We start from the raw sequence: 17354 nt of genomic DNA on the forward strand, positions 1-17354 counted from the left end.
GGAGAGTAGAATTTGCGATTACTCCCCTGATCTCTGCAAATGAGCAAATTCGATTTATAGACCTTCATGCAATTTTCAAATGGGACTTGTGTGTGTATGTAGGAGAGAGAATTTCGTAGTTTTTAGGTGAGATCACTAACGGATAGCGATGAAATACTATTGTCCGTCGACGAACGAGCGATTTCCCCCTCGGACCTGGACCGCGGTCTCTTTTAACAAAAATCGCAATTTATCTGGAATAACAACGGAAACAAAACGGTACAGAGGGACTTTATTCAAAAATGGCAACATAGCACTGGCTGCCATGATACAGATGCATCACTGCCAAAGATGGAACAAAGGGAAGAAGTGGTCCTCAGTAGGAGATATGGCCACCCCTAATGTCGATGCAGGCTTTCCACCACCTGTCCATACTTAGAACAATGTTGTTGGTAAGTTCTTGCGGTAATGTCGTCCATTCCTCTATCAACGCTATCTTCAGCTAGTGAACATTTTCTGGTGGGTGTGAACGTGTCGCTAGGCGTCTCCCCAGAGCGTCCCAAACGTGTTCGATGGGATTTAGATCGGCGGAAGACCGGGCAGGCCAATCCATACGAACAATGTCCTCACTTTCCAAAAGCACAAAAGCATATCAACAGCTGCAGTGCAATTGGGGTGTGGCGTTATCATCCATAAACACGAACTCGGAGACAGCGGCATCTCGTAACAGACGCACATGGGGGAGGATTACCTCAGTACAATAGCGTGCACCGGTTACAGTACCGACTTCCAGTATCTGGAGTTGTGTACGTCCATCCAAGACAACGCCTCCCCAGACGAGAACATGTCGACCGCCATATCATATCGATTCCTTTCAGTGATGTTTGCGGGGTGATACCGTGTGCCAAACTCTCGCCAGATCAGCTGATGTCCAGAATCGCTGCTGAGACTAAATTTACTCATATTTCGCTTTCACATACTCTAGGTTAATGGTGAAATTTAACCGTACCTCGAAGTCAGTAACGGTCGGGGGGGGGGGGGTATGGGAGAGCGAAGATTACAAGAGCATGTTTATTAGGGGGCAACCTTTTCGAAAATCCCAAAGATGGAGCAGAATAGTACCTTAAATAAAGATTTTGTGGATGTAACCTTTAGAAATAGTGTTGGTCCTTAAGTTTTGCACGCCAGTGTACTACTAGATTACTCGTGGCGAATATTTCGACAAACAATTTCTGAGAAGCAGCAAAGATTAATATCGAAGTAACCGCTCCCTCGGCTCCCTTCGCTGCTAAATGTCAATCGGACGGACTCGGATAATAAAATGACCAAAATGCAATTTGATTATTTTTTACATGTATCACTACAATCTGCTGCCTCTTTATTAGGTACAGCCCTGTTGTGCACATAAATGGTTTGTCCCACAACGTTGCAAGTTACATGCCCACAGTTGTGGATATAAATGTAACAGAACAAACTTTGCAAGGAAGACGGAGAGGCTTATGCTGGACCAGCCAAAAAATAATTTCTGAATAACCCTGAGAGAGAGAGAGAGAGAGAGAGAGAGAGAGAGAGAGAGAGAGAGAGAGAGAGAGAGAGAGAAGAATGATGATATCCAGCTCGGGACTCTGGGTGTGCCAAACCCATACTCACCAGATATGAGCCCCTGGGGTTAAGCGTACAAACCGCAGCAAGAATGGGAAAAAGGAGTGATCTAACGGACTTCGAACGTCGCATGGTAGTAGGTGCAAGACGTGCTGGACAAAGCATCTCTGAAACGGCAGTTCTTCTTAACTTTTTCACGCATCACAGTTTCAAAGGTGTATCGAGAATGGTGCAACGAACAGAAAACATCTTCTCAACGGCACTCCTGTGGAAGAAAATCGCTTGTTGATGAAGCGGTCAGAGAAGGATGGCTAGAATTGTGCAAGCAAACAGACGGGCTACAATGACTCACATTACTTCAGAATACAACCTTGGTGCGCAGAGCAAAATATCGCAACGGACCACTAGTCGCACTTTGTCGCCAATGGGCTACATCAGTCGACGGCTACATTGCGTACCTTTGTTATCAATGAAGAACAAGAGAGCACGCCTCCTGCGGGCACACCAATACCAGCACTGGACTATCGAGTATTGGAAAACAGTTGCTTGGTCTGACGAGTCGAAGTTCCTGGTGCATCATGTTGATGGAAGGCTCAGAATTTGGGGAAAAAAAACATGAATCCATGGACCCGTTATGTCTGACGAGTACTGTGAAAGGTGGTGGGGGCAGTGTTATGGTGTGGGGAATGTTTTCTTGGCACACGTTGGTCCATTGATACCCATAGATTAACATCTGAATGCCACATCGTACCTAAACATCGTTGCTGACCAAGTGCATCCGTTCGTGTTGACAGTTTATCCTCAATTAGATGGTTACTTCCAGCAGGATAATGCGCCGGTGCACAAAGCCTGAATCACTATGGAATGGTTCCAGGAACATGAAAATGACTTTTCTTTGGTGCAGTGGCCTGCTCAGTTGCCAGATTACACAACCTCTCCCATCTTGCAGCTGCTGATAATCATCTCCCTTTGAGCAACAATTTTTTTTTTATTTCATTCAGCAAATTTCGAAATCTCTGTAGAAACTTACTCCGAATCAGCCACCTCACATCCGTGTGTAATATCAGATCTGGTTCATTTTCATTGAGTTGCATTTTGAAAATCTCCTTTGAAGAGATTGTCCTCTGATGGAATTCGCGATTTTGAAAGCTATGTCCCTAACACTTTTAGTATTTAATCTTTTGCTGGCTACCACTTGTTGGTGGATGATACAGTGGTAACTCAAAATATTTGGGAATTCGGCACCCTTTTGGCACAAGGCGATGAATCTGTTAAGATGCCCCGTCATTGTTTGAACTCCATCTGTTGTTACTGATACGAACTTAAATAGTGGTAAATTAATTTTTTTTCAATAAAATTTTTGAATGTGTTAAATATATCAAGACCTCTAGTTCTTTCTTTTAACGAAATCCATACGAACAAAAACGAGCAATTGAGCTGTATCACTGACGTCTGTAAATTCATCTAGTTGTTAAGAAAAGGACACACAATTAGCAATATGAGCACGCAATTGTTCGCTCACATTTTTACTCATTTTTTCAATGCATTGCATCACAGTATTTCGAGATAATTGCAGATCTTGAAGAGCACTTTTAATTTCACTTTTGTTCTTAAAATTTTCAAAAAGAGAATCTGTTATTTCTAAAAATGCGTCTTTGATGAATTGACCATCAGAAAATGGTTTGTATTTTTTTCAAGAAGATTACTCACTTTAAATGATGCTACAATTACTGCTTTAGATTGTAAATTAGGTGTCACGAAGAAATTTTGTTGTGGGAATAATCTACATTAAAGTTCTTTTAATTTATTTTTTCAAAGGTCACTATTAGGCAGAAAATCCTATTGGCATTTACCATGGAGTGCGTTGAAGTGCCTTTCTAAATTTCGTTTTTTGGGTATAGCCACGAAAGCGTTGTAAATCAAACATTTTTTTTTTTTTTTATCATTACAAAAAAGTATTCTAGTTCCCACTCTTGATGAAATTGATACGTTTTACTCTTTACTCTTTTTCGTAGTATCATTTTAAATCAAATCAAATGAATGTATAAGTACTGTACAGTTATTAATATTAAGTTAGCTAAATAAGAATTCGACACATACACTATGCTCCCCACAACGAACTGCGTGAATTTTCACTAGACAAGCCTAGCGGCTGCGCGGTGACAAGAGTAGTCACGTGGTTCGACGGGCTTGTAATAATCTTAAGCAGTGGGGCGCTTAATAATAATAAAACATTCAGATTTTGACTAATCTATTTATTATTATTATTAGCCATATGGTGCAAGGAAGCCTGAGGCTTCTGCTGCAACAGGCAAAAAAGAAAAACTTTCTGAATTACCCTGAGAGAGAAAACGAGTCAGAAGTAGAAGGGAATCACCAAGAAAGGGAAGAATAATAATATGCAGCTCATGATCCTGGATGTGCCAAGCCCATGCTCACTAGATGTGAGCCCCTGTGGATCTTTTTTTATATATATTTAAAATTCGTCGTGATCGGCCTAAATTAAAGCCGCGATCGACTTGTTGGCCACCCTTGATATACAGGAATTTTTCTAGCAGGGATTAGGAGGTGATTATCCCCTTGTATAAGGCAATGGTCAAGCCACACCTTGAGTACTGTATACAGGTCTGGAGGCCTCATTTTAAGAAGAATGTAGAACTGTTGGAATGAGTACAGAGAAGGGCAACAAGATTAGTGAATGGAACAAAGGGTTGCTCTTACGAAGAAAGGCTTAATTTTTGCAAATTACAGTGTCTGGAGACGAGGAACCTGCGAGGTAATTTGATTGAAGTGTATAAAGCCTTGAATGGTTTGAGCATGCTCAATGCTGATGGGATTCTTCCTCTTGCTTAGAATTTTAATCTATGAATTTTTTAATCTATTTGAATTTATGCCCTCTCACGCGAGAGGGCATAAATTCAAATTGAGGAAAGACAGTTGTAGGATAGATATGCGGAAGTTTCCTTTAGCCATCGGGTGGGTGATTGCTGCAACAAACTTCCATCTGTCGCTATAGAAGTTGATAGCTTAAACAGATTCAAGGCAGAACTAGACAAACATTTGTAGCAAGTGGATGGGTGACATGAGAAGGGTGTGTGTGTGTGTGTGTGTGTGTGTGTGTGTGTGTGTGTGTGTGTGTGTGTGTGTGTGTGTGTTTGGCTGATCCTATATAAACTTGCTTTCTTGCCTCATGTGCCCTTGCTAATGCTAATGCTAATATCGTTTTTTAAAATATATTGTAACGCTTCAGATGGAGTAATATTGTATTTAATCTAAATTTGAAATACTGTTAAGTTCTTCAGTAATGCTAAACAATCAATATTAGATGCATTACGATCAATGTCACTTAATTTAATATTTGTAAAATATTAAATGAGGTAAACTCCTCTTATTATTTTACAAATATTAATATCAACGTAGAACGTATTGAGTATTACAGCTCTGATTCATACTATCAAACTACTTAATTTGATATGTAAATCGTTACAAAGATTTAAGAAATCGTTGTATGATCATTTTTTTTTTATATTCAGAAATATTATAAAATATTTTAAATATTTCTACATGTTCTTTCCTATTTCTATTTCAGTTAACGCGAAAAATTGTTGCGTCCATAATTTGTTGCAAAACAATTTATTCCCGACGTGACTTACCTTATGAAAAAGAACACTGGAAAATGGTTGCAGATGAGCCTACAGACTTCGTTCCTCCTTACCTGCCAAGAACCATTAAAAGACGTTATATCTATTAGGCTTTAGTCCTTCGCGTCTATGTATTTACAGATCGAAGAGAAATGGAAGCCTGTCCTTTACGAATGGTCATATTATCATGACCGTAGAGACAAATAAACTGAATATTCGAATCTTTTTTCTGGTAACGAGGGACAATTCATTCATGATCAGAAATCCTTTCTTTCCATTCAGGAATTTGCAGCTGCTGTCTTCAACAGAAGAAAATCTCTTTCGCCACAATTTACTTCTAATAATATTTAATTTAATTACGGAAATAACATAATAATGTAAATAATTATGTATGCATCTTTTGCATTCCTATCTACACTAAGGTGATCTTGTTTGCTTAACCCCAGCAATCAGAGAGGTGCACTCTAACACGAGCAGCCATCGCACGGCCTGATGCGGGACCTTAAATAATACTCATTCTATAGCATTAGCATTAGTAGAGGCATACGATTCAAGACAACAAGCTTATGCAACATCAGCCAAAAAAAAAAAAAAAAAAAAAAAAAAAACCCTCCCATTTCACCCCTCCATTAATTCCAAATGCCTGTCCAGCTCAGCCATAAATTTATATGTAGGCTATAAACTTACACAACAAAAGATGGAAGTCTGTTCCACCGATCAACTACCCGCTGGCTAAAGGCAAATTTCCGCACATCTATTCTACAACTGTCTCTCCTCAATTTGAATCTGTGCCCCCTCAGGTTCTTAATCTGAGCAAGAGGAAGAGTCCATCAGCATTCAGCTTATTCAACCCACTGAAGGCCTTATACACCTCAATCAGATCACTTCGCAGGTGCCTACTCTCCAGGTGCAGAAATTTGCAGAACTTAAGCCTTTCTTGGTAAGAGCACCCTTTGTTCCCCTCACTAATCTTGTTGCCTTTCCTTGTACTCATTTTTGCAACTCTACATCCTTCCTAAAATGAGGAAGAAGTATATGTATCCTTCCTAAAATAGGAGGGAGTATATGATGAGAGCCTTGTCGATCAATTCGGCCCTGGAGAGATTGTGTATAGTAATAATAATAATTTAAATAATAATCATTTTATTTGAAACATTTATTTAAACGTTTGACAACCCGTTTTACATAAATGCTTGCATTGCGCAAATTAACTGCTGTATATTTGTCCGAATAATGAAATTTTTTTCAATACAGCAGGGTTTGTTGATGTTTTCACACTAAAGGCCTCACACGATAAAGCAGTATTCAGCTATAATAGCTCGCATTGTTTCCACTTTCAGCTGTGATTTTAAATCGCTCCAAATATCATGCAAGAAAACACTCTTTCAAAAAGCGTTTCTTCCATGGAGGCACATCACAAGACTAACAATTTTCTTCGTGTTAGCATGCGGCACATCATTTTCTTTCATATGAAGAAGAAGTTCGCACTATTTCTTAGCAAGGGCCGTAGAATTCAACCATTCGTTGTCTCTTCCCGATAAATATGTTTGCAAGTAAGTAAATTCATCAAAAAGCTCATCGCGATTGAATGTTCGAATTCAGACCGCGGGGATTTCCAGTACGGTTGCACTGTTGCCAGATTAGCAGAATTTTAATAGCAAAATCGTGGCTCCGGTCTTATATTCATTATTTCTACTCATTATACTCATTTCTTCCTTATAACTTTAAGGAAGAAATACAGAATCAGGGAAAAATTCGAGGACAAAAATAAGCTGGAACACAAGTCTTGTTTCGAGGACTGTGCCCGAAAATCGGGGACGAATGGGCACCTTAATGTACCTCCTTTTTTTTGCTGGTCCTTCAACTTTGTTAATGGGCGGTTTTTTTGCTGGAGTCATTGGCCTGGGCTCTTGATGAAACGGATTTAAATCCATTGGTTTAGCAATACTTCCAGTAGTTAGCATTAGCATTAGTAGAGGCATATGATGCAAGAAAGCAAGCTTATTCAGCATCAGCCAAAAAAAAAAAAAAAAAAACACAACCACTACTCCCATTTCACCCCTCCGTTCGTTCGAAATACCTGTCCAGCTGAGCCTTAAATTTGTTTAGGCTATCAACTTCAACGACAAGTGATGGAAGTCTATTCCACAAACCAAATGCCCGCTGGCTAAAGGCAAATTTCCGCACATCTATCCGACATCCGTCCTTCCTCAATTTGAATTTATGCCCTCTCAGGTGATTATTCTGAGCAAGAGGAAGAATCCCATCGGCATTGAGCATGCTCAAGCCATTCAAAGCCTTATACACCTCTATCAGATCACCTCGCCGATGCCTAGTCTCCAGACTCTAATTTGCAAAACTTAAGCCTTTCTTCGTAAGAGCATCTCTTTGTTCCATTCACTAATCTTGTTGCCCTTCTCTGTACTCGTTCCAGCAGCTCTACATCCTTCTTGAAATGAGGCCTCCAGACCTGTATACAGTACTCAAGGTGTGGCCTGACCAATGCCTTATACAAGGGAATAATCACATCCCTATCCCTGCTAGAAAAATTCCTGTATATCATTGACAAGACACCATGAGCTACTTTTGCCGCTCGTCTGCACTGCTCAGAGAACTTCATATCTGCCTGCACAATTACCCCCAGGTCCTTTTCATTCTCTACCACTGTCAGCGTAGTACCACAGAGTTGATACGTTGATCTGGGGTTACTGTTTCCCATATGTAGTACTTTACATTTGTCAATGTTAAACTTCATTTACCACCTCTCAGCCCATCTGCTCAACCTTTCCAGATCCTGTTGCAGCAGCATATCATCAGTAGTGTCCTTAACAACCCTGCCAACCTTTGTATCGTCTGCAAACTTGGACATTAAGCTTGATATACCATCATCAATATCATTTATAAATACAGAAAACAACAATGGACCCAACACTGAACCCTGAGGAACTCCACTAATAACATTAGTCCACGTTGAGCAGTGTCCATTGATTACCACTCTCTGTCTTCTGCCACTCAACCATCCGTTTATCCATAGCCTCCATAGACTGGAGATGTGCAAATATGATCCCAATTCACAAAGGAGGATCAAAGGCTGACACAAGTAATTATAGACCTGTTAGTTTAACTTCCTTTCCAGGAAAATTAATGGAGGCAGTGGTTAAATAAGCACTGCAGGATCATCTAGACAAGAATTCAGTTATAGCTCAGACACAGCATGGTTTTGTTAAGGGCAGTTCTTGTCTGACCAATTTGATTGGATACTATGATGTAGTCACAAAAGAACTGGAAATAGTTGGAAATTGTTCTGATTAGTAGGTCAAAATCGAGGGTGGCCACAGCACAGAGTAGTAACACAGTATATGCGTAATTGTGGCCCGTTTCCAAGTAGTGTAGACAGGCTAGCTTTTCAGGTGGTTAAGTGGCCGGAAAGTAAAGAATAGAACGTTTATACAGCACAAACATAACATTTTTCAAATTTCTGACCGTGTTATTGAGTTCTGTTTTATCAGAGCCTACCGAGGCGCAGAGTTGAACTAACGTTCTGAAGCTTCCTTATATGTCTATTTGTGGACAATAAATTTATTCTCAAAATTTAATACACTCTAGTTGTATTTCCGCAATCCTTCGGTTTTTCTACTACTTTACGATTAATTTTAACAATGAAAAAATAATTAAACTCAAAAAGGGAACTTGTTTTTATTTTTCAAAAAATCATATGTTCATATTAAATTTTATATCAAATATTCTCATGTTAGTACTTTTTTAAAGATGCATTTGTGTGCATTTTTATGTTTCTAATCACACATTTTTCTGTGTTACGCGAGCTTTTCTTCCATTTTGGAAGAAAAACTCGATTTCCATCTATTTCGGATAATCGGGAGCCTACTGCATGTACAATATTTTAAAGGTTTTTTTTATCTCTCCACATTTCGCTGAAAACAAGCAAAACGTTGTCATGATTTTTGCACATTTTACAATTCAGGTTATTTAATAGTGACAGAGGGAAGGAAGGAGGGAAGAAAGAAGAAAGGAAGGAACTCTGGCTAATGAACCAGCAACGAACAGTTAAATCACTAACGCACAAAGGAACTTAGTTTTTTTTAAGAACGGAAGCTTGTACGTTTCACTTCGGTAGTGTTTACAAGCTTCATCACGTGACTTTACAATTATTTAATATGACACTTGGGGGTGGGGGGCAACTAGCCCTATAAGCCCCATTGTGGGTGCTCCTATGACCTGAATAGATTTTTGCACTCATCATATGGTAATAGTAATAGTATTCGCCTTATAGTGCAAGGAATCCACAGGCTTTTGCTGCACTGGAAAAAAAAAAGTAGGTAGTAGTAGTAGTGGCATGTGATGCAAGAAAGCAAATGTATGAGCTTATGCAGCATCAGCCAAAAAAAAGAAAAAAAAAAAAATCACACCATTCCCTCCAAATGCCTGTCCAGTTCCTCCTTAAATTTATTCAACCTATCAACTTCCACAACGACAGATGGAAGTTTGTTCCAGCAATTAACTACCCGCTGGCTAAAGGCAAATTTCCGCACATCTATTCTACATCTGTCCTTTCTTAATTTGAATTTATGCCCCCTTAGGTTCGTAATCTGAACAAGTGGAAGGATCCCATCAGAATTCAGCGTGCTGAACCTATTCAAGGCCTTATACACCTCAATCAGATCACCGCGCAGGTGCCTAGTCTCCAGCAAATGTAAGGATATATGCTTACATCCTCACACCCACACACAAAAAAAAAAAAAAAAAAAAAAAAGCTCAAACTATTATATTAGAGCCACTCGTAATTTTTTTCATACACACATTCTATTTATCTGTATTCTCTAGTCGATTTGCCTGTTTTGCTGGACGAAAAAAAACCCCAGTTTCTCGGCGTAAAACTTTGCTATATACACCTGAGACTTACTAACTCAGCTACGGAGTGAAAAAAGCCCATTAAAGTTCCAAGCGTCATCGATGGAATTCGAACCCGGGTCTTTTCCACCCGGTATGGTAAGGACGGTGACTATACCACTGTGCTACCCATGCAGACGCCCTCCTCACACAGATAACTATTCAGTTTACCTTTGAATTTATTAAAATATCAGCCTCAACTACTGCGAGGGCAACTTGTTCCAGCAATCAACGTCTTCCTGGCTAAAAGAAAACTTCTTATAATCTAAATCTCAACCCTTTTAATTTAAATTTATGACCCGTAGTTCTGGAATTCTTTCTAACAGTGAGAGTTCCACATCATTCATTCATTTTATTAATCCCTCTACGCAGGGCCGCATTTTACGTATAAGTAAAATAAGCAGCATTTCATTCTAAAATTGTATTTCATTCTTTCCTTTTTTGCTTTGTACACAGAATGTAAATAGTTGTTGTTGAAAATGTATCTACTGTTCACGTTTTAATAAAAAAAAAAAAATATCGGCAACTATGGCTCTGGCCACAGGGGCTGATTCATTGTAGATGCTGAATGGCAATATACTTTAAAGAAACTGAATTTATAATTTGTTTTGACAATATGAATTATTAGTTATATCAATTATTATAAAAGCTTCTTTTTTTTATAAAAGTACCAGCTGATGCATATAATAATTAAACAATAATAATTATACTTTAATTATTTTTATGAAAACAAAATTGCATTTCTCATAGGGTGACAATCTTCCTAGTTACGCTTCTGCCAATGATAATAAATATCATTTTCACTTACTAATAGCAATTAAATCCGCGATTCAAAGATATGATTGAAAAAATAATCAGTAAGCTATGAACTTTTTTATTCTTTTTCGCATAGCAACGCGTTATACTTTGTCCACCCGATTTATCCAAAGATACAAAGTTCAGTTCGTTCCACTGGTGATAAGAAGTCACCGGGCTTCAGTTAGATAAACTACAGCTGAAATCAGTCTAATCAGCTCTCTACAATCCTCTATTAAATACGGTAATTACAGAAGAACAGATATAGCGAAAGTTTGAAGATGCTAAAAAATAAGAGCATTTAACTGTTCCACAATTTTTAAAACAAAAATAACTACCCAATACTATTGAAATTTCCAGTATTATTGCTTTCATTTTAATCCTCGGGGCAGCGTTTATATGAAAGCTAGGAGGAAAGTGTGAGCTGTCGAAGGCGAAAAAGTATTACAATGCTTACATCTGGTGAGTTATGGGCTTGGCACACCCAGGGTCCTGAGCTGGATATCATCATTCTTCTCTTTCTTGGTGATTCCCTTTTACTTTTTTCTCTCTCTCTCTCTCTCTTAGGGTAACTCAGGAATTTTTTTTTTTTTTTTTTTTTTTTTTGGCTGGTGCAGCATAAGCCTTGGGCGTTCTTGCACCATATAGCTAATAATAATATTTAATTTATTTAATTAATAATCTGGTATTAATGTTTTTTTTTTCTTTTTGTAAATAGAAATAGTTTATTTAGTATGCATTGTTGGAGTCTTTGATGTAGCCTTATAATCCTTATTTATTTTTATAACAGTAAGCAGTTATTTTATTTGGTCTATTACAAAAAATAATAAGAAGAAATAAAATAAAATCTATACATAGTGGCTACAATTACTGTGCATCACTGTGGTCACCTCGTGGCAACCACGAATTGCCCAGAGGTTAAATTTGGAATAGACAGTCAGTTCTGGAATTGGCATGTTTTTTTTTTTTTTTTTTTTTCAGGGCAAAATATTAAATATGTAACGAACTCTCCCATCCAATACCATCACCAAATTATAGAATGCCAGTAACTATATTTTTGTACGATTCATACATTGATTTTGTTGCACCGGAGAAAGTTGCCAGTCAGTGAGAGGCAATACTATAAATTCTGGGCCCTGCCTTCTTCAGTGAGATTTCCGAATGGCTCCCACATGATCTTTACAAATTGGAGCAGTATGGCATTAAGAAGTTGTTGCTATGGATTAAGGGATGGTTGAGTGGGCAAAGACAGTGTGGTAATCGGTGGACACTGAGCTTCATGGACTGTTATCAGTGGAGACCCCCAGGGTTCAGTGTTGGGCCCATTGTTGTTTTCTATATTTATCAATCAATGATATAGATGAATCATATCACTGATAAATGATATGATTCATCTATATCATTGATAAAGTATATCACAATGTCTAAGTTTGCAGATGATACAAAGGTTGCAGTGTTGTTAATGACAGTACACCACTGTAACTGAATCTAGAGAAGTTGGGCAGGCAGGCTGAGAGTTGGAGACTGAAGTTTAACATTGACAAATGCAAAGTACTGCATATGGGTAGCAGTAACCCCAGAGTGACGTAACAAATGGCAGTACAACACTCAGGGTAATGGAGAATGAAAAAGACCTGGGGGTAATTGTGCAGTCATATATGAAGTTTTCTGAGCAGTGTAGACAGGCTGCCAGAGCAGCTCATGGGGTGTTATCAAATGATATACAGGAATTTTGCTAGCAGGGATAAGGAGGTGATTATCCCCTTGTATAAGGCAATGGTCAGGCCATGCCTTGAGTACTGCATACAGGTCTGGTACTAAGAAAGACTTTAGTTCTGCAAATTGCAGATTTTGGAAACTACACACAAGTGATGATCTCATCACTAGTGTGGACTAGTTTAGTCTAGCCCAGTAGTTTTCAATCTTTTGTCACTCAAAATTGAGGTGATTAAGGCTTTGAATGTATTGAGTAAGCTAAATACTGATGGCATCTTTACTCCTGCTCAGATAACACAAAAAAGACAAATAAAATTGAGGAAAGGTAGCTGCAGGATAGATATGTGGAAATTTGCTTTCAGACAGAGGTCAATGTTGGAGCAAACTTTAATCTGGTGTGGCAGAAGTGGGTAATTTGAATAAATTTAAGGAAGTATTAGATTATTAGAGGGCATGGAAATGTAATGTGGGAAGTGTTATTTATTTATTTTTGGTTGATGCTGTATAAGTTTGCTTCATTGCATGATTTGCTAATACTAATACTCTTCATGTGTGCAGATGGAGTTTCTCCACTTGTCAAAAGCACAAGTAGAGGAACTCCATGGAGGCACTCTGAAGCACAGGTGGAGAAGTTGTTTCTTCCGAAGTCGAAGCATTTTTCTGCACAATGGGTTGGAGAGCAGAGCGGGGTCGAGGCGAACTGCTCCTCATTGCGAGACCTTGTTTAAGACTCTGTATGCTGAGTGTACCATGGTGTGCCGGACTTGGCATACCTCGACTACGATGCAGTTGTTTTGAGCCATCTTTTATATTCTTATTCTGCCGAGTTTTTCCTTCTCCATGGAAATTTGCTCAGATCAAGCAAATTTTTATAAAATTTTTAAAACTGTTCAAACTCTTTCAAAAGTACTGGGGGCATTTCATCGACTGCCAACTCTGACAATTTCTTGAAACTTTACTTTACATTTGATTAATGATTGCTGATAAACTAACAATATTCCATCAGTTTTGATCCACTGGCAATATCTTGGCTTATGTTATTCATATTTGGAGAAATCTATGTAAAACTGAAGGAATTCAAGCAGTTGAATTTGATATTTCTAAGGCTGTGACTGTGTTTAGCATAAAGCAAAACCTAAGTAAGATTTTTATGACAAACACAAAATCCTTATATCAGCCTACATTTTTTTTTTTTTTTTGCAAGTGGGTAGCCAATTTTCTCCGATTGCTCACTCAACATGACAATAGATGGTGGCTCTTCAACTTCTCCACTAATACTGAAGTTTCCCATGGTTTAGAAGAAGAGAATACAGCAGAGCCAGTGGAAGCAGTAACTAAAATAAATTTAATAAGTTTTAATACGACAAGCAGCTTTCAGGGTGACGAACCCCTTCCTCAGCAAGAAAGGTACATATGTACAGAAATGCAAACATAACATAAAATGTTAGGAATGGAATAAATTGTACTAAATATGCTGTGCATAATCAGATTATAGTATGGTCTCTGGGAGAGACCATACATGAAAGCGAGTGTCCAGTCACTCACTAGGCCAGATCAGGGGCGACTTTGTCTTGTCCAGCCTTGGGGCAACCAGCATCAAAGGTTAACAAGTTGGTTTATGAGTGCTTCAAATCTGGGAAGATCTCAAGATTGCAGTTGCATGCCACAGGCTGCCAGCTCCCGCAATTTTACTGCCTGCCAAAGGTGCATAAGCCAGTCGTCCCTCTGTCCCATCATCTCCTGTTGTAATTTGCCAACCTACAAGTTATCAAAACATGTCGCCCATCTCATGCCCCTAGTGGGAAATACTGTCCACAGTGTCTCCAACAGTGAGGAGTTCCTTTGCTTCATCAAACACCTTACAGTTCCTGACGAGATCATGGCATCCTTTGATGTTGTCTCCCTATTTACCTCCATTCCAGTCCAATAGGCTGTTGTAAGTGCCAGACAGCTTTTAGAGAATGACCCCAGCCTGTGGGACAGAACATCACTATCTACAGAAGTTATGTGCTGCCCTTAACCTGTGTTTGTCAGGCACTTTTATTACATTTGGCGATTCTCTCTACAAACAGATGCATGGTACGGTTATGGGTGTCCCTGTCAGCTGTCGTTGCCAACATTGCAATGGAAGAGTTAGAGGAACACATATTCCTGAACCCGCCAGTACGAATCACCATGTGGGGCAGGTATGTTGATGTTATTGTCACCGCCATCCCCCCCCCCCCGAGTTTCAGCTGCACCACTGTTAGAGTACCTCAACTCCCTATCCCCCTTCATCCAGTTCACTTTGGAATTGGAGGTGAATGGGACACTTCCTTTCCTAGATATTTTGGTGAGGCAAGTGGGCTCTCATCTGGAAACCTCAGTATACCGGAAACCAATGTGCTGTAGGCAAATCACGAACTACAAGTCAGCCCATGCCCCTTGTCATGTAAACAGCACTGCACATGCTCTATTCTCTCGAGCTTGGAGCCATTCCAGCTGAGGAAGCCAGGTGCACAGAGGTTTCTAGAGCAAAAGGTGGTTTCACCAATTGTGGATACCCAGCACATGTGTTAGACAGGTGCTTACTACAAGCACAAGAGCTTGCAACTCATATGAGGCCCTCGTCTCCTCGCGACAGTAACAGTGTACCTACTGCTTATATTCTGTATTACCTGGGCATCTCAGACCAGATTTCTAAGATTCTGTGTGAGTACTGCATGAAATGCATACAACTTCCTGGTAGGAGTTTATGATCTCTAGTCTCGAGAGTAAAAACACCCATCACCCCTCTCTTAAGCAGTGGCATTGTATACTGGATTATTTGCCACAATTGTGGCAGCTGCTATGTAAGGGAAAGCTCCAGACATCTTCAGGACCACCTTGCAGAACATGACAGATCCATCTGCCTGGGTGACTCTGAACACTCTGCAATCGCAGATCATTTTTGGTCAGCTCATCACGACCTCAACCCCAGGTGAGATAATGAGGTGAGCGACCAATCTTGACACTACTATCACTGCCTATGGTTAGAGTCCCTAAATATATCCAGCTGTCACAAAGTTTTAAATTGCAGTAGAGGTATAAGGCTACACCCAATTTTGGAGTCAGTAGTTTTGAAACAAAACAAATACTGGCAGCAATCCCATATGCGTACCGCACACCAACAACAATCACCTGATCTGGCCTAGTGAATGACTGGACACTCTCGTGTTCATGTATGCGCTCTCCCAGTCATCTGATCACACACAGAATATTTAGTACAATTTATTCTATTCCTAACATTTTGTTATGTTTGCATTTCTGTATGTATGTACCTTTCTTGCTGAGGAAGGGTTCATTACCCTGAAAGCTACTTGTCGTATTAAAACTTATTAAATTTATTTTAGTTATTGCTTCCACTGGTTTTGCCGTATTTTCTTCTTCTAAACCATGGAAACCAGCACCACAGGCCCATTCTCTTTCATTCTCCATGGTTGTTTTTTTGCTCTCTTTTACTCGTTTTACTGATGACAATGCAGTACATTACACTTTCCAGTATGACAACTCATGTTCTACACAAATAGCTACAATTCCTTGTAATCCATCAGTTCCTTAAATGATCTCTACAAAATTATCCAGTGAGGAGAAGAAAAGTTTGCTAACTTTAATCCTCATGGAAGTTTCCTACTTCCACATGGGGCACACTCAACATACAACACTCCAATTTTTAAATAAGATAATGTATCTTGACTGGAACTAACCTTGATTTCTATTTTTTCTTGGCACAAACACATCACAAATATTCCTTCATCCGTATTAAAAAAAATTAACCTTTCCCTCTCAGTGGTGTTACTTTTTTTCTTAACAGCTACTGACTCTTAATAATCAAAAATTCATCTACCACGGAAGAGTTCCCACATCTGGTGTGATACCCCAGAACTTCTCCGAAACTAAGATTATACAAAGAAGGCTTAATTAATGCTTACTCCTATCTATCATACAGATATTCCATTCCCTCCTATACCCTTGAATAATTTTTTATTATAAACATATTTTGAATAAGTGCTTTAGCACTCTTTAAACTGCACTTATATTTAATATGCAAATATTTTGATAATAATGACAATCTTTCAGAGTTTGTATGAATTTATTTTTTTTAAAATTGGCATACAAAGGTGAATAACATTATACACATTGTAATAAAGCAACTGGGGCACTATATGCATAATACAAGTTAAATCAATTTATTTGGTAACTAAATAGCTTCTTTTGCTTCAATTCTTACAAAAAGAAAACTGCTAAAAAAACACATTTAGGTTAACATATTTATACACAGGTCATTTGTTATTTTGTGAAACATTTGGTCATAATACTTCTTCAATGGAAAATCTGCCAGTAGGTGCTGACTACTATGTACAGGGTAATTGAAAAATAACTCTGGTATTTTATGAGGGCAAATTAAGTGAAAGTTAAATTAGTTAAATATAAATTATGTGCTACCATGGGTATAAAAATTTGAAGCCTAGCTAAAGCTAGTGGGGACTGATGCAAAGACAATATGACATTACAGTGAGGATCATTTATTTGGCAGATGTTGCTCCCGCATGGATGATGATTGATTTGATTTGATTTTGGTAGTTGTTGGCGCATCGGCTTCTGTGGCCATATTGCACCTCCCAAGGTTTTTGCAGTACTTTGATCCAAGCCCGAGGCGGGAATCGAACCCGCGACCTTGGGGTTGCCGGGCAG

Source organism: Mastigoproctus giganteus, chromosome 3, assembly GCF_048544385.1.
Source record: "Mastigoproctus giganteus isolate SK-2022 chromosome 3, ASM4854438v1, whole genome shotgun sequence".
Taxonomy (NCBI): Eukaryota; Metazoa; Arthropoda; class Arachnida; order Uropygi; family Thelyphonidae; genus Mastigoproctus; species Mastigoproctus giganteus.